The 18,947-nt window shown below is 44.1% G+C and overlaps 1 protein-coding gene across 4 annotated transcripts in view; it reads right to left on the bottom strand.

The window, feature by feature from the left end:
• Nucleotides 1–18,947, bottom strand: part of RFX4 (regulatory factor X4) — a 171,016-nt gene that overhangs the window by 103,797 nt on the left and 48,272 nt on the right. The gene's annotated exons all lie outside the window — the stretch shown is intronic.

The following is an 18,947-nucleotide window of genomic DNA, read 5'->3' on the forward strand; positions in this document are numbered from 1 at the left end:
TATAGGTTAGGGGTTCAGGGTACCACACTGTGGGCAGACTCTTTAGTGTCTGAGCCACCAAGGGAAGCCCAGAGAATTTCCACTTCAGTTCAAATTCCAGCTTTGGCACTTGCTGGCTTGGTGACCTTGGGCAAGTTATTTAACCTCAGCCCTCAGTTTCTTTCTGGAGGTATCAACTGTAACTGCCAGACTGTTACATCTGATGTTGATCAGATGTAATGTGTGACACAAACCAGCATGGGGCTTGGCATGTGGTGAGCACTTAGTAGGTGTTGGACTTCATTATCATCCATTCTCCCTCTCCATAAAACATTTTTGAACACTCAGATGTCCAGGATTTGTGCTAGATACTGGGGACATAAGAGTAAATTAGACAGTTTTTCCCCCCCTCTTTAACCCAAGCACCAAAACGCAGACATCCAATCACCAAGTTCCCCCTCATTAAGTCAGCCATGAAGAAAACAGAAGACAATAGCACGTTGGTGTTCTCTGTGAATGTCAGGAGCAACCAGCACCAAATTAAATAGGCTGTGAAGGCTTCAGCAACAAGTTTATGGTTGCCGGCGGGAAGGATGAGGGATAGGGATAGTTAGGGAGCTGGGGATGGACATGTACACCCTGCTATATTTAAAATGGATAAACAAGGACCTAGCACAGGAAACTTTGCTCAATGTTATGTGGCAGCCTGGATGGGAGGGGAGTTTGGAGTTCAGTTCAGTCCTAAATCATGTCCAACTCTGCGACCCCATGGACTGCAGCACGCCAGGCTTCCCTGTCCATCATCAATTCCTGGAGCTTGCTCAAACGCATGTCCATTGAGTCAGTGATGCCATCCAACCATCTCATCCTCTGTCACTCCCTTCTCCTCTGCCTTCAATCTTGCCCAGCATCAAGATCTTTTCCATTGAGTCAGTTCTTCACATCAGGTGGCCAAAGGATTGGAGTTTCAGCTTCAGCATCAGTCCTTCCAATGAATATTCAGGACTGATTTCCTTTAGGATGGACTGGTTGGATCTCCTCCAAGGGAGGAGTCCAAGGGACTCTCAAGAGTCTTCTCTAACACCACAGTTCAAAAGCATCAATTCTTCAGCACTCAGCTTTCTTTATAGTCCAACTCTCACATCCATACATGACTACTGGAAAAACCATAGCTTTGACTATATGGACCTTTGTTGGCAAAATAATGTCTCTGATTTTAATATGCTGTCTAGGTTGGTCATAGCTTTTCTTCCAAGGAGCAAGCGTCTTTTAATTTCATGGCTGCAATCACCATCTGCAGTGATTTTGGAGCTTAAGAAAATAAAGTCTCTCACTGTTTCCATTGTTTCCCATCTATTTGCCATGAAGTGATGGGACTGGATACCATGATCTTCGTTTTTTGAGTCTTGAGTTTTTAACCAGCTTTTCCACTCTCATCTATCACTTTCATCAAGAGGCTATTTAGTTCCTCTTTGCTTTCTGCCATAAGGATGGTGTCATCTGCGTATCTGAGATTATAGATATTTCTCCCTGAAATCTTGACTCCAGCTTGTGCTTCATCCAGCCTGGCATTTCACATGATGTACTCTGCATAGAAGTTAAATAAGCAATGTGACAATATACAGCCTTGATGTACTCCTTTTCCCAATTTGGAACCAGTCTGTTGTTCCATGCCTGGTTCTAACTGTTCCTTCTTGACTTGCTTCTTGCCTTGCATACAGATTTCTCAGGAGGCAGGTAGGTAAGGTGGTCTGGTATTCCCATCTCTTTCAGAATTTTCAACAGTTTGTTGTGATCCACACAGTCAAAGTCTTTGGTGTAGTCAATAAAGCAGAAATAGATGTTTTTCTGAAACTCTCTTGCTTTTTCTATGATCCAAGAGATGTTGGCAATTTGATCTCTGATTCCTCTGCCTTTTCTAAATCCAACTTGAACATCTGGATGTTCTTGGTTCATGTACTGTTGAAGCCTCACTTGGAGAATTTTGAGCATTATTTTGCTAGCGTGTGAGATGAGTGCAATTATGTGGTAGTTTGAACATTCGTTGGCATTGCCTTTCTTTGGGAGGAGAATGGATACAAGTATATGTGTGGCTGAGTCCCTTCACTTTCACCGGAAACTATCACAACATTATTTGTTAATTTGCTGTTCCCCAATGGGGCTTCCCTGGTGGCTCAGAAGGTGAAGAATCTGCCTGCAATGCGGGACACCCAGGTTCAATCCCTGGGTCAGGAAGATACCCTGGAGAAGGGAATGGCAACCCACTCTAGTATTCTTTCTTGCCTGGAGAATTCCACGGACAGAGGAGCCTGAAGGGCTACAGTCCATGGGGTTGCAGAGAGTCAGATACCGATGAGTGACTAACACTTTCACTTTTCAGTACAAAATAAAAAGTTAAAAAAAAAAAAAAAAAAACAGCCTGTGAAGAAGCTCTATGACATTTATGTGGCTGAGGTCACACCTTGATCAGACCTGATGGAGAGGAAAAGGCATACATTTGACCAGCTCCTGACTATGATATTTTGGATATTGAAAACAAAATTGGGATCATCTAAACGGAGTCCAGTTGGCTAAGTCTAAATATAAAAGTTTTCACTATTGAAATAAAAAAAGAAGAATGTAAGCATCCAAAAGAAACAGCCTCCTTTGTCATGGACACACTGGAAGGTTAAACCTCTTTTTCAACAAAACTGCTGGGGCATATGACAGTTTGGGGACTTCTCTTTGGGCCCTGCTGCCACCAGACCATGAGGCACACACTGTTCAATAAACTCACTAACAGAAAATATTTCTCCTTTGATGGTGAATTGAATTTTAGGAAATAATCCCAAGTCATTTGGAACCAAGCTTAAGAGCTTAAGTAACTGGAATACCCTTTTCTCCCAGGGATTTTTTCTAGGGGGTCAGAAATAAGGCATGATGCTAAAGCAATGAAACAAATGTCCTCAAGTGGCTTCTAACTTTCTCTGAGGGCACTTGCCAAAGAAGTGGTTCAGCGCTGTCGTAACTGAAGAGGAATGAGGACACGGCCTCCCAAGGTGCCCACTTGAAAGGGCAGTGGTCCTTTGGCTCATTGCAACATGTGGTTGAGAGAAAGTCAGCTCAATCATTTCATATTCCAAGTGCGCGGATGACGCAGACAGCCAAACAACCCAAGGGACACTCAGAAGAGTGAAGACGCCTGTGCTGACCGACCGGTCCCAGGTCATCTCACCCACTCCCCCTTCTTCCGGGAAGGGGAACGCTGAGTAACGCCTGACAGTTTTTAGAAGTGTTCCAGGAAATAGTTGATGCAATCCCTTCTAGGCAACCTAATTCCTTGAGGCTAGGGTGGTGTCTGATTCACTTCTGCGTTTTTAAAGTCCAGCAGACTTCTGGGTACACAGCAGGTGCTCAGTAAATGTTTGCTGGATAGATTGTTTCAGTCATACATTCCTTCAGCAAGTATTTATTGATCTCTTATCACCCACCAGGTGCTGGGGATGCCGTGGTGCACAGGATGGTCCTTGTTTGTGCTTGGAGAGCTGATGAATGGTGGACAGTGGATAAAGGGGCTTCTGAGACGGCACTAGTGATAAAGAACCCGCCTGCCAATGTGAAGACGTAAGAGATGTGGGCTTGATCCCTGGGTTGGGAAAATCCCCTGGAGGAGGGCATGGCTAACCACTCCAGTATCCATGCCTGGAGAATCTCCATGGACAGCGGAGCCTGCTGGGCTAGAGTCCATGGATCACCAAGAGTCGGACACGACTGAAGTGACTTAACACAGCACATAGCGTAGACAGATAAAGATACAGGTCATCTTCAACTCAACAAATATATTTGAGTGCCAGGCAGTGTTCTAGACTTTAAGGAATCAGTGGTGACCAAAACAAAGGCCCTGTCCTGAAACGGCTTACATTCTGTGTGTCCCCAGCATCATGAATCAGAACTCAAAGGGTGTTACCCTGTGGAAAAATGGTTTCACTTAGAGATTAGGTTTTACTTAGAGATTAGATTAGGCTCTATCCTGAGCCTTGGGGCTGGTGTGAATGGGGGTCAGCCTTTTAATGGACCCCTAAATGCCATTCACAGTATCGTCTCCCTAGAAAAGTGAAGTTCAAAGGTCCAAACAACCAGCTTATGCACAAACTCGTGGGGATCATCTGAAAAATGCAGCTTTCACAAAGTGGGGTCTCACAAACATTCTTTGTTTGGCCTGAACAGTGTTGGCCCAACTTTTAAAATTCAGGACATTTCACATAAGAAGCTGGATTTCTGGCTTCTTTTGAAAAGGCTGAGATCTGGCAGCTTTCGGCCCATATTCCCGCATGACAACAATTGGCAGAGTTACATTCACCCTGGGGTTGGCCGGAGTCCTCCCTCCTCACTATTTTTCTTACACTCAATCTATTTTCTGTTCCCTGTCTGCCTCCTGTAGGCTCCTGTGTTGACATAAGACACAATCTATGCCCTAGTTTACTTTGCCGTTTATTTGAGGGAGAATAACACACAGAAATAAGAATATTGAAGCGCAACAAATTCCCAACCACAGGTACAGAGGAAGGTGGGAAAACAGAGAAATTACTGTGAAGATGGGAACAGATGACTATGGTTCCATCTTTGTAACAACAACAAAAACAGTATCATCTGTTGAGCTCTTATTAGGTGCCGGGCACTGGGTATGGATTATCTCTCAATAACCATATGATGGAAGTGCTATGCCCATGTTTTAGATGAGGAAACTGAGGCTCAGAGGGTGAAATTCATTTGCCTATGGTCATGCAGCTAGTAACTGGGAGAGTTTTTCACACTCTGAGCCACTGTGGTATTCTGCTATGGTAGATGGAGGGGGTTCCAGGCAAGGAGAACAGCAAGGATAAGAGACCAATGTGGCACAAGCTTTGGATGATGGAGACACTGGTCTGAGTGGAGAATGGGGTGTGTAAAGCAGTATCTACAAGGAGAGAACTGTGGGAGCATGGAGAATTCTTGAATGCCACACAGGAGAATATGGCTTGACATAAGAGTTAGCAACCTCCGGAGTTGAAGAGTTACTATGAGAATGGTTTTGCTTCAGGAGGCCCTCTGGGAGCACTCAGGACCTTGGACTTTGGGCAAGGAAGTATACCAGGGCAGATGGTACCAGTAGCAGCTTCATGGTGAAGTGGAAGTCGCTCAGTTGTGTCCAACTCTTTGCAACCCCATGGACTATACAGTCCGTGGAGTTCTCCAGGCCAGAATACTGGAATGAGTAGCCTTTCCCTTCTCCAGGGGACCTTCCCAACCCAGGAATTGAACCGGGGTCTCCTGCATTGCAGGTGAATTCTTTACCAACTGAGCTGTCAGGGTGAATTGGATCAAGTGCAAGAGCACAGCCAGCCGTGGGCGGGGTATGCTGTCAGTAAGAGGCAACCAGCTCTACTGTGGAGCTGTGCTGGTGAACCCTCAGTGGTTGCTCACAGATGCCCACAGCCAAAAGCAGTACCCGGATGTAGACCAGCCACTTTGAGGATAAAAAGCCACAGGATAAAGACTGGGGTGCAAGAAGCAAGAGGAAGCCTGCATCCTTGGTGACTTGCTTAAGTACCTGCTCCAAGCATGGACCTCCAACAGCTGGGCATGAAACAGAGAAAATAAAACCTCAAGTGTCAGGGCTTCCCTCATAGTCCTGTGGTTAAGAATCCACCTTGCAATGCAAAGGATACCAGTTTGATCCCAGGTCCAGGAAAATCCACTTGCCACAGGGCAAATGTGCACCACAACTAAGGAGCCTATTCTCTGGAGCCCTTGAACTGCAACTACTGAGCCCACGGGTGACCGCTATTGAAGTCCACATGCCCTAGAGCCTGTGCTCTGCAACATGAGAAGCCACTGAAATGATAAGCCCTCACGCAGCAACTACAGAATATCCCTCACTTGCCACAACTAAAGAAAGCCCATGAGTGGCAACAAAGACCCAGCACAGCCAAAAATAAAATAAATATTTTAAAAAATAAGTTACTATGATAGTATTATTTTCAGAAGGCAATGGAGTGGTACTGAGAAAACTGGGAAAAAAAATATTCAGAGGCAGGAATACCCAGGTGTTTCTAGGATGCTGTAGGAATAATAATAATCTTATCAAATACAATGGAATACTACTCAGCCATAAAAAAGAATGACATAATGCCATTTGCAGCAACATGGATGGACCTAGAGATTATAATATTATACTAAGTAAAGTAAGTCAGAAGAAGACTAATACCATATCACTTATGTGGAATCTAAAATATGATACAAATGAACTTATTCACAAAGCAGAAACAGACTCACAGGCATAGAAAACAATTTTATGGTTACCAAGGGGAAATGGGGTGGGGGAGGGATACATTAGGAGTTTGGGATTAGCAGATACCAACTATTATATATAAAACAGATAAACAACAAGGTCTTACTGTATATTACAGGGAACTGTATTCAATATCCTATAATCAACAATAATAAAAAAGAATATGAAAACAAATATATATGTTTAACTGCATTACTTTGCTGTATACCAGAAATTAACACAATATTGTAAATCAACTATACTTAAATTTAAAATTTAATACTGTAATCAACAACAGTAACTAGCATTAATTGAAAATTTAGTATGTTGTATTTGCCAGCAATAGATTGAGTATAAAAGAAGGTTAAAAAAAAAAAAAAAAGACAACAACCCAATCAGGTCTCATAATTTTCATCTTAGACTATTGAGATTTCCATTAAGGGATTTCCTTAGAAAACTTTACTTCAACTCTTTTGGCCACTGTGTTGTGGGACATTTTCCAGTCTAATGCATACACAAGAACAACCTGAGCAGTTGGAGCCTTGCCCGTAACCAGTGCATAACCAGCTACCCAGAGCAGGGAAATACCACTTTTTGCTTATCTTTGCTAATGATTTCCTAAAATTAATTTTGGCAAGAAAAATCCATAGACACGTTCAACAAACATGCACTTCAAACCATTTGGAATTCATCTTATAAAAAGCATATGATCTTTAAAACTACAGGAAGCTTAACTTTTCAAAGCATGGGAGTGCCATGATGGAATTTATTCTCTGGAAAACTCACCTAGTACTTGTATGATAGTTGGACAAGGGGGACTAATGAAGCCTGGCACATAGTGGCTGACACTAGTACCTGTCAAATGAATGAATGAACAAACGAGATCAGGTTGGAGTGGCTTTAATACTTGGGGCAGGAAATGATGGAGTGTGGACTGAAGGAGTGGCTGAAGGGGCACATAGGGTGTGGGTCTCATGCCAGATGTGAGGAGAGTGGGAGCACCCTGGGAAGCCCTCAAGTTTAACTGGGCTGAATGGGTGGAAGGGGGCTCCATCCCCATGATTAATAAATGACAACAAGGCAAGTTATGGGGGTGGCGGGGAGGTGGGGGGACGGTGGTGAGAAGGATAATGCTTCCAAATGTGGTGCTTAAGGGCATGGGCTCCCAGGTAAATTTCTGCTCCCCCACTCACTGGTTACTTTACTTAACCCCCTGTGCTAAGTCGCTTCAGTCGTGTCCGACTCTGTGATACTATGGACTGTACCAGGTTTCTCCGTCTATGGGATTCTCCAGGCAAGAATACTGGAGTGGACTGCCATTCCCTTTTCCAGGGGATCTTCCCAACCCAGGGATCAAACCCTTGTTTCCTGTGTCTCCTGCGTTGCAAGGGGATTCTTTACCTCTGAGCCACCAGGGAAGACCTAAGCCCCTGTGCCTCAGTTTCTATTTGTTGTTTATGTGGCTTGTTTGCTCACTAAATCTGTTCACTCATGGAATCAGGATTAAATATGAGATCAAGTTTAAAATACACGTCATTAACTGAAACCATAGCTACGACAAGCAGTTTGAATCATATGGGTGTCAGTCATGGTTCACACAGGCTAAGCTAATGAAGGAGCCACCTGCCAAAGACCACAGCCTTCTAAAATAACCACATTCTTATCCACGTTTCATTTCTCTTATTGGAGCTTCTTCGCCTCAAGGTATCTAGGTGGCTTATGACTATGAAGCATTTTAATAAGCTCTAGGAGCAAAGAGATGTAATTGGCATTAAGGGCGACTTTGATGCTTGATGAGTTTCTACAGGAATAGCATCATGACACTGTTCCCCAAACCTCCTCGCAAACTGCAGAAGGTCCGTGCATGTACCGAAGTTGCTAATTGGAATGCCAGCTTCCCTGCCCAAGGCATGGCAGAAAGAAAGGCAGTTAATTACATCTCTTCATATCTGATGAAATTTCCCCTTTTCCTCTCCACTTCTACAGAACATCATTAGTCTGGCATGGTGAACAATACTCCATTATACCTGGATTTTTTTTTTCTTTAATGATCACAAAAACATTCTACTTCTTCCATTTTCTGATCTTCTATTTAACAACTTGATCATATTTGAATTGAGCCTATCCTATTATGGAGGGATAATGACCTCAATCCACTCGCCAACACAAGTCATTATCTGCAGTATACATTGTCAAAAGGCCTCCTCACTAAGTTTCAGCACACAGCATCTGGGGGCACGTGCTGGAAGCTTCATATTAGCGCTTTACAATGAAGAGCAGATGTCTCAGCTTGTAGCATAATTTCTCCCTCTGCTCTCATTTTAAACCTATTTTTCTTGTATATGCACATGGGCATTCAGTCCAGCCTCTGCTTCTCAAGTCCTTGTAGACGTGTCTGGGACAGAAGCTTTTTTCTTCTATTTTACCAAAAGTAAAGACAACAGGATGACAGAGGATGACATGGTTGGATGGCCTCACCCACTCATTGGACACGAGTTTAAGCAAACTCTGGGAGATAGCGGAGGACAGGTAAGCCTGGTGTCCTGCAGTAAATGGGGTGACAAAGAGTTGGACACAATAACTGAACAATAAAAAGACGCCAGGATTCTTTTATTTTTAAATTGCTAAATATCATAATTTATTACTGAGGTTATCAGAGAGATCTGAGACTGTAAAATATCTGGGAAAAATAAACTAGTTAAGCACTCAGAGCCAGACAATAGTCTAATCCCTTCAGTGGCTCCTCTCTATCTCTCATACAAGTCCAAACTCCTTGCCTTGACACCCACAGCTCCTTCTTTCTGACCCTAACTACTTCTCCATCTCCAGCTTCTCTGGCCTCACTCCCCTACATAGACACTTCTCTCCAGACCCCTGGACTGTCTGCCACTCCTCAAACACACCTGCTACATTCCACCCTACTATACACGTTCCCTGGCCTTCCCACTACTGGAGGGGACTCCCTCTTTTGAGCCTCACTCTTCAATGCTCAGCTGAAATTTCTCTTCCATGAAGCCATGTTTAATTCCCACACAGCCCCATCTGCTAAACACTAATTTCTTCCTTGACAAATTCACATATTAATTCATTCGATAGTAAGTAGAGTGCTGAGTTATATCTGTAGAAAGCATCTTACTTGAGATGTGTCCTCTGCTCCCAAAGCTCTCACTGCCTCCTAGGGATTTCCAGAGCTCTTCCCATCTTTTCATGGCTCTAACAGCTTCACTGAGAGAAAGCAGTGTTACATCAGGGATCACTGAGCTTGAATCCTCCTCCATCACTGACAAGCACTACTGTCTCAGGTATGTTACCTGAACTCTCAGACTCTCACTTCCTTCATCTGTGAAAATGAAGGGAATGGTATCCAATACTCATCTCCCAAGGCTGCTGTGAGGGTAAAACAAGAATCCATGCACAGCCTTCAGCCCTCCGGCTGGTATACGCCAATCACTCAGTGGAGGCTAACTATCAGTATGGAGGGTAACTATGTTATTGTGGAATATTCAGGTAATGCTTCACATCTTAGACTGAAATTTCTTTGAAGACTGGGACCAAAGCACATTCCTATTTAGTCAGCGTAGTTCCTAGCACTGTGCCCTGAACATGGTCAGTAACACAGCAGATGGAAGGAAGAGGAAGGGAGTGGGGATGGGGGGAAGAAAAGCAAGCTTTTGCACAGATTCAAAAAACAAAAAACGTAAAAAATTTTTTTGATGTGGACTAATTTTAAAGTCTTTAATGGGTTTGTTACAACATTGTTTCTGTTTTATGTTTATTTTTTTGACTCTGAGGCATGTGGGATCTTAGGTCCCTGATCAAGGATCAAACCCGCAACCCCTGCAAATGCAGGTTTGATTCCTGGTCAGGGGCCTAAGATCCCATATGCCTCACAGCCAGGGAAAGTTCTTCAAAAAACTTTTTACAAAAACTTCAACACCTGGGTGGTCAAGGGGAAACCTGTTTACATTAACAGATTTGATTTATATATATTTTCAAGGGCCTACTCTGTACCAGAGATGCTCATACTTGCTGTTGCTATTCCCTCAAGATGGGTAACATTATCCCCAGGATGTAAAGGAAGAGATGGAAGGCTAAGTGACTTGCCCCAAATCACAAGGCTGGGGAAAAAGCCTGCCTTGGAGTATGAACTCAGGGGCGACCCTTATAAAGCTCTTACTCTGTGCTAGGGACTGATATCCATCTGCTCAGTGAGTCAGTGTTTACCTATTGAGCATCTACTATGTGCCAGGCACTGGAGAATACAGCAGTAAACAAGGAGACACAAACTCGTCCTCTGCTTTTAGGAAGCTGACAGTTTCTCAGAAGGTAGATGGGAACCCAGGAAGGACGATCAGTTCAGTTCAGTTGCACACTAGTGTCCAACTCTTTGTGACCCCGTGAACTGCAGCACGCCAGGCCTCCCTGTCCATCACCAACTCCCAGAGTTTACCCTAACTCATGTCCATTGAGTCGGTGATGTCATACAACCATCTCACCCTCTGTCGTCCCTTTCTCTTCATGCCCTCAATCTTTCCCAGCATCAGGGTCTTTTCAAATGAGTCAGCTCTTTGCATCAGGTGGCCAAAGTATTGGAGTTTCAGCTTCAACATCAGTCCTTCCAATGAACACCCAGGACTGATCTCCTTTATGATGGACTGGTTGGATCTCCTTGCAGTCCAAGGGACTCTCAAGAGTCTACTCCAACACCACAGTTCAAAAGCATCAATTCTTCGGCACTCAGCTTTCTTTATAGTCCAACTCTCACATCCATACATGACTACTGGAAAAACCATAGCCTTGACTAGACGGACCTTTGTTGACAAAGTAATGTCTCTACTTTTTAATCTGCTGTCTAGGTTGGTCATAACATTCCTTCCAAGGAGTAAGCGTCTTTTAATTTTATGGCTGCAGTCACCACCTGTGATGATTTTGGAGCCCCCAAAAATAGTCAGTCACTGTTTCTATTGTTTCCCCATCTATTTCCCCATCTATTTGAAGTGATGGGACTGGATGCCACGATCTTAGTTTTATGAATGTTGAGCTTTAAGCCAACTTTTTCACTCTCCTCTTTCACTTTCATCAAGAGGCTCTTTAGTTCTTCTTCACTTTCTGCCATAAGGGTGGTGTCATCTGCACATCTGAGGTTATTGATATTTCTCCCAGCCATCTTAATTCCAGCTTGTGCTTCTTCCAGTCCAGCATTTCTCATGATGTACTATGCATATAAGTTAAATAAGCAGGGTGATGATATACAGCCTTGACGTACTCCTTTTCCCTATTTGGAACCAGTCTGTTGTTCCATGTCCAGTTCTAACTTTTGCTCCCTGACCTGCATACAGGTTTCTCATGAGGCAGGTCAGGTGGTCTGGTATTCTCATCTTTTTCAGAATTTTCCACAGTTTATTGTGATCCACATAGTCAAAGGTTTTGGCATAGTCCATAAAGCAGAAATAGATGTTTTTCTGGAATTCTCTTGCTTTTTCGATGATCCAGTGGATGTTAGCGATTTGATCTCTGGTCCCTCTGCCTTTTCTAAAACCAGCTTGAACATCAGGAAGTTCACGGTTCACGTATTGCTGAAGCCTGGCTTGGAGAATTTTGAGTATTACTTTACTAGCGTGTGAGATGAGTGCAATTGTGTGGTAGTTTGAGCATTCTTTGGCATTGCCTTTCTTTGGGATTGGAATGAAAACTGACCTTTTCCAGTCTTGTGGCCACTGCTGAGTTTTCCAAATATGCTGACATATTGAGTGCAGCACTTTCACAGCAACATCTTTCAGGATTTGAAATAGCTCCACTGGAATTCCATCACCTCCACTAGTTTTGTTCATAGTGATGCTTTCTAAGGCCCACTTGACTTCACATTCCAGAATGTCTGGCTCTAGATCACACCATTGTGATTATCTGGGTCATGAAGATCTTTTTTGTACAGTTCTTCTGTGTATTCTTGCCATCTCTTCTTAATATCTTCTGCTTCTGTTAGGTCCATACCATTTCTGTCCTTTATTGTGCCCATCTTTGCATGAAATGTTCCCTTGGTATCTCTAATTTTCTTGAAGTGATCTCTAGTCTTTCCCATTCTGTTGTTTTCCTCTATTCATTTGCATTGATCACTGAGGAAGGAGCTTCCCTTGTGGCTCAGCTGGTAAAGAATCTGCTTGCAATGCCAGAGACCTGAGTATAATCCCTGGGTTTGGAAGATCCTCTGGAGAAGGGAAAGGATACCCACTCCAGTATTCTGGCCTGGAGAATTCCATGGACTATGTTGCACTGGGTCACAAAGAGTTGGAAGGACGATCACCAGATGATAAATAAGTTCAAAATGGTGGCTCACGTGGGGTCTGAGTAGGCTTGAGTCAGATTCCCCAAAAGCCCAAAACAAACAAACAAAAACCCCACCAAATCTATTTTATTAAACAAACAATTAAATCCAAGATTTGCTGTTGGGTAGACAAACATGGGCTTCCCTGGTGCCTCAGATGGTAAAGAATTTGCCTGTAATGCAGGAGACCTGAGTTTGATCCCTGGGTTGGGAAGATCCCTGGAGAAGGAAACGGCAACCCATTCCAGTATTCTTGCCTAGAAAAATCCCATGAACACAAGAGCCTAACAGGCTCCAGTCCACGGGGTTGCAAAGAGTCAGACATGACTGAATGACTAACACTTAAACTGTCTTCAGACAAACATGAGTTCAGGTGGGTCCCTGGTATTTCTCCCAGGACCTCGGCTGGCCCCGGCTCCCCTTGGTTGAGGGTCTTCTTAGGAGTTAGGCATTTCCCCCACTTGGGTAGAGTGAGACTGGGAACCTCTGCCTTGTTTTCCTCCTCTTCAAAGAGGGGTAACAGTCCGGCCTCCTCTACAAGTATTCATGGGATCCAAGGATCTCGGTTGGTGACATCAGCTGGGGTAAGCCTGGCACACCACGGGTGTTGGCTTAACCTGTTTAGTTTGGTCAGTGCTCAGCCATGGACTGAATCAGGGATTTATTTCTGCCATTGTAACGACTCGAATGGACCAGAATCTGGAGTAATCTAATCCAAATCTCATTTCTCTCCTACAAGCTACCGAACTGGTATTCTGGAAAGGCCTGGCATTAGCCACGGCCTGGCATCAAAATCGCTCTGTTCATTTTTTGATTAATCAAATCTTTTTTTTTTTTTTTTTTTAACAGAAACTAGGCAGTGTAATAGGAGAGTGTCGCAAGTTTGGTCTTGTTGCTAACCCATCTGTTGGGACCTAGGCTAAGGGTTGGCAGTCAGAGTGCTAGCGGCCCCGACTGGCAGCAAAGAAGATTTTGGCACCATCCTCTACCATAAACCACCCCTTTCAATCTTCCCTTTCCGTCTAGTCCCTGTCTACTCAACTCCACCTCACCATTACGAATAGGACTGCAGAGAACATCATAGGTGCTCCCTTGCAAACCTGGGGAAGTGTCTCTCTGTGTCAGTATCCAGGCGTGGATGCATATATTAACAAGTTTTTAATTCGCGGGATTGCAAAATTGCCCACTCAAAAGGCTTTACCATTTTATACCTTCACCCACAGCATAAAATATTTTCTAAAAGTAAGAACCTAGCTCTGCAACATAGCATCTCATTCTCTGAGACATTTACATCCTTCGTGTTGTCCTGTTTATCTTTCTCCCTCTCTAGGTGAAGGTTTCTAGCGGGGCTAAGTCACATGGGCTAGATGCCGCCGTTATCTATCACTTCTGGTTACATTCACAGCTAAGAATGTTTAGCCTCTCTCTCTGGAAGGAGGTGGTCTAACTTATATGATGGAAGCAAATAAGGTTGTGCTTCGTTGTTGTTTAGTCGCTTAGTTGTGTCCGACTCTTTGTGACCCCATGGACTGCTGCACACCAGGCTTTACTAACCTTCACTGTTTCCCAGAGCTTGCTCAAACTCATGTCCATTGAGTCAGTGATGCCATCCAACCATCTCATCCTCTGACGTCCCCTTCTCTTCCCGCCCTCAATCTTTCCCAGCATCAGGGACTTTTCCAATGAATCAGCTCTTTGCATCAGGTGGCCAAAGTATTGGAACAGCACCCAGTCTGATTTTCTACCTCTGGCCTCTGAGGACATTTTAAAGAGAAACACCAAATTTATCTTGTTTCATATTGATTTTAAGATATTGAAAGCCTAGCAATCATTCAAGCCTAATTATTATTTTTCAAAAGAAAGGAAAATGTCTCCCATGCAAGTGACAGGTTTTCCATTCCCCTCCTTGGGGAAGGGCCTTCCTTTCCCTGGAAACTGCAGATGGGCAAGTGTCTCCACTCTGATGGCACAGAGAAGCTCCGAGTGACACTGGCCACAAGGGAGGTGTGTGAGAGGGAGGAGGACATGTGCTGGCCGCAAGCCGGCCAGGACAGTGGAACGGGCTGCTTCCCCGGCCGAAATCCTCCTTGTGAATAGAGGTTATTGTGTGGCCAGGATTCCAGCAGGGCTCACCATCCCCAGTGGGTTGGGCTTGACTAACCTCATGACCGAGGATGCTGGAAAGTGTTTGGCGGAAGGCATTTGACAATATTTGCCTGTTTTCTGCTGGGGGCTGCCTCCAGATCATGTGACTCTGCTTATTTTTGGCAGCTTGGCTGCTGTATTATTTGTTCTTAGAACGGGGATGGTCTCTGGGGCCATGGGAGGGGGCTGGCAGCCAGGCTGGGGAAGGCAAGAGAAGCAGATGGCTCCTAACCCAATCCCAGGAACAAGCCAAGCATCCTGGGAGAGCTGGGCACTGTCAGGCCAGCAGCTACCACCTGGGTGGTGAGGCCAGGGTCCCTTCCTGAGCCTGCCCAATACCCCTAGAGAAAGGGGACAACGTGAAGGATGTAGATACCTCAAAGGATGAGATGCCCTGTAGTGGAGCAACATTCTTTTTTTAAAGCATTTTGTGCTGAGGCTGTATATAAAATGGTAAGGCTGTTACAGCGGGCAATATTGCAATCCTGTTAACATTTTCTGTGTGTCCAGCACTTCCACTGCCTGACACCCATGCAGAAGAAACACTTCAGCAGGTGTGTGAAGGGACATATGAAGATGTTCTTTGGGGCTCTGCATGTAATGATGAAGATGAGATCTGGACACAGCTAAATGCATGTCAAGAGGGAAATGTCAGGGCTTCACTGGTGGTCCAGTGGTTAAGATTGCCTTTCAGTGCAGTGGGTGTCTGTTTGATCCCTGGTCAGGGAACTAAGATCCCACATGCCCCAGGGCAATTAAGCCTGAGCTGCAACAGAAGAATCTGTGGGAAGAAACTGCCTGCCTCAACTAAGACCCCATGCAGCCAAATAAATAATTTTTTTTTTTAAAAAGAGGGAAATGGTGAAAGGAATTCTGCCTCGGTCTTACATGAAATACTGCACAGTGATTAAAATGAGGTTGTTCTTTGTGGACTAATCTGGCTATAGCTTGAGGATATGCGGAAGAAAAGCAAGCTGAGGAAGAAAGCAACTGTGCATCAAGACAGTGTGACAGGTTGTGGAACTAACTATATTTTTGTTGTTATATATCTTCATTCTTTTATAAAGGAGAAAATACTAAATAAAACACACAGTTCAGAAACTTCTATCAGTACATGTGTGTTAGTTGCTCAGTCATGTCAGACTCTTTGTGACTGCATGGACTGTAGCCCACCAGGCTCCTCTGTCTGTGGGATTTCCCAGGCAAGAATACTTGAGTGGGTTGCCATACTCTCCTCCAGGGGATCTTCCTGACCCCAGGGATTGAACCCGGATCTCCTGCATTGGAGGCAGATTCTTTATCATCTGATCCACCAGGAAAGTCCATCCTATCAGTACATATGCATGTAAATGCATAGGTAAGGGACAGTACACACACACACACACATATATACACACATGTGTATGCATATATGCACAAACATCCACACACATGCATATTTCTCACTGGTAACAGCATTGCTTTGGAGGACAAGGGAAGGAACTACATGAAGAAAAGACTTTAACCTTATCTGTAATGTTTTTGTTTTTCAATAAGGAAATACTTTTTGTGTAAAGAATTTAAAATTCAAATGTAAATGAGTATTTGTTGAATTTATTTGCATCCTGCCCTCTTCTAAAAACCTAACAAAATAAGAAAAATGAGAAGAAAATTAGACAAAGGAAAGAGGTTGGAAAGTATAGAAACACCAGATTTAGCTCTGGACTTCTTGGCAGCCAGAGCAGAAAGGGGACCTAGTATAAATTATGCCATTTTCCCTTGTAAATGGAGGATGTCTTCAGTTCCTTCTGAGAGACAAAGTTTTATACTGAAACTCTAGTCTAAAATAATATACTCATGTGGAACTCGATGTAAGAGGTCACATATCCTCCACCATGGTTTTGAGCATGACTGTCCCATCACTTCATGGCAAATAGGTGGGGAAACAATGCAAACAGTGACAGACTTTAGTTTCTCGGGCTCCAAAATCACTGTGGACGGTGACTGCAGCCATGAAATTAAAAAACACTTGCTCCTTGCAAGAAAAGCTATGACCAACCTAGACAGCATATTAAAAAACAGAGACATCACTTTGCTGACAAATGTCCAAATAGTCAAAGCTATTGTTTTTCCAGTAGTCATGTATCGATGTGAGAGTTGGACCATAAAGAAGGCTGAGTGCTGAAGAATTGATGCTTTTGAACTGTGTTTTTGGAAAAGACTCTTGAGAGTCCCTTGGATAGCAAGGAGATCAAACCAGTCAATCCTAAAGGAATCAATCCTGAATATTCATTGGCATGACTGACGCTGAAGCTGAAACTCCAGTAGTTTGGCCACCTGATGTGAAGAGCCAACTCATTGGAGAAGACCCTGATGCTGGGAAAGATTGAAGGCAGGAGGAGAAGGCGACGACAGAAGATAAGATGGTTGAATGGCATCACCGACTCGATGGACATGAGTTTGAGCAAGCTCTGGGAGAAGGTGAAGGACAGGAAAGCCTGGCGTGCTGCAGTCCATGGGATCGCAAAGAGTTGGACACAACTTAGCCACTGAACAACAGCTGTCCCTAAGTTTAGAGAAATGTCCTTGCTTCTTCTTCCCTACTGTTTACAGCCTCCCTGCCTCCTTATCCCATGTCATCAGTGTCTTCCTTACTGGCTAAGCTCCCATCACACAGACCACCTTCTGCAACTCCCTGAACAAGCTCCGCCTACTCCACCCTGGAGAGAGTGAACAGGCAGCGGTGCATCAGCGCATGCCGAGGTTACCTTTCAGGACTGAGACGTCCTTCCCCACTGTCGAGAGATTGACTGCTGAGGCTGAAGCTTTCCTGGGGAGTCGTCCTCAGCAGGACTGGAAGGGAACTGCCTCGCCCAAATTTAGCCCTGTTCCTGGGGGCTGCCTACCTGCTGTGATGAGTGAGGTGCAGGAATAAAGGCCCAGATCCATCGCCTCAGTTAGTCTCTGAAGGGCTTATCTCTGACGGGCCACCCCAGCCCAGAACTCCCTGTGGGATCACCAAAGCCATTGCCGTAGCCCCCTTGCAGCCCGATAACCCTCCTTACACCCTTGTGGTATCAATACTGGGCACCCACCTAATAAACCACCTGCACACACGGTTCTGCTCAGGGTCTACCTCTGGGAGAACCTGACCCACACTGTCCCCTCTACTGAGAACGTTTCCCTGATTTTAACACTATTGTGGTGTCGTGAGGACTTCTTGTCACATAATGTCCACTTAGATGTCACTGCTTCAAGGAAGCTTTCCCTCACTAGTCAACCTAAAATAGCCTCTGAGATACTATCATCTCAGGCAATTCTAATTCTTCACTCTGTGCTTATCTCTATCTAATATATTCCTTGTTTATTTATTTATCATTAATAATTTTTTAAATTGTTATCCAAATTTTTCTTTCATCAGCCCCTATTCTTGGTCTGTCTTATCCACCACTGCATTCTCAGAGCCTAGAATAGGGGCCAGCAAACAGTAGGTGCTAATATTTCTTAACTTAGTGAATGACTGAAATTCTATCTTAAAAAATAAAGGGGATTGGAGGAAAATTTGAGGTTTGAACAACCTGATGCTTCTTGATAATAATAAGACTAAATTTTACAAATTTTCAAACCTGATTTGGCTCTGAAAACAGATTTTTTTTTTTTTTATAAAAACAAATCCACTGCCTGGCTTTGTGAATTGGAAGATGAAATTTCTTCTGGAATGACATATGGGACCTTTTATTTAGAAAAATAAGTATTTTGTATAGACTTAGGTGCAGTGGGAGAACTGACTATGAGTATATCAGGAAGGAGAGAAGCCCTATTCCAGGATGTCCTTGTGGGACTCAGAAGGAAGATGTCTGCTGAGTGATCCACAGTTGCTAAGGTTTATCCAGCACCCACTCTTCTCCAGACACTGTTCAAGCCCTCTGTACATACTCTCTGTGACTACATTATAAGGAAAATACTACTGCCATCCCCATTTTACAGGTGAGTAGACTGAGGCACAGAAAGGTGAAGGACCTTGCCCAAGGTCACACAGAAAAGCACAGCTGGGAGTTAATTCCTGGCAGTCTTCCCAGGTGGTGCTAGTGGTAAAGAACCCCCTGCTAATGAAGGATATGTAAAAGATGAGGGTTTGATCCCTGGGTTAGGAATATCCCCTGGAGAAGGGCATGGCAACCCACTACAGTATTCATGCCTGGAGAATCCCATGGACAGAGGAGCCTGGCGGGC

The sequence above is a fragment of the Bubalus bubalis genome, chromosome 4 (assembly GCF_019923935.1).
Source record: "Bubalus bubalis isolate 160015118507 breed Murrah chromosome 4, NDDB_SH_1, whole genome shotgun sequence".
Classification (NCBI taxonomy): domain Eukaryota; kingdom Metazoa; phylum Chordata; class Mammalia; order Artiodactyla; family Bovidae; genus Bubalus; species Bubalus bubalis.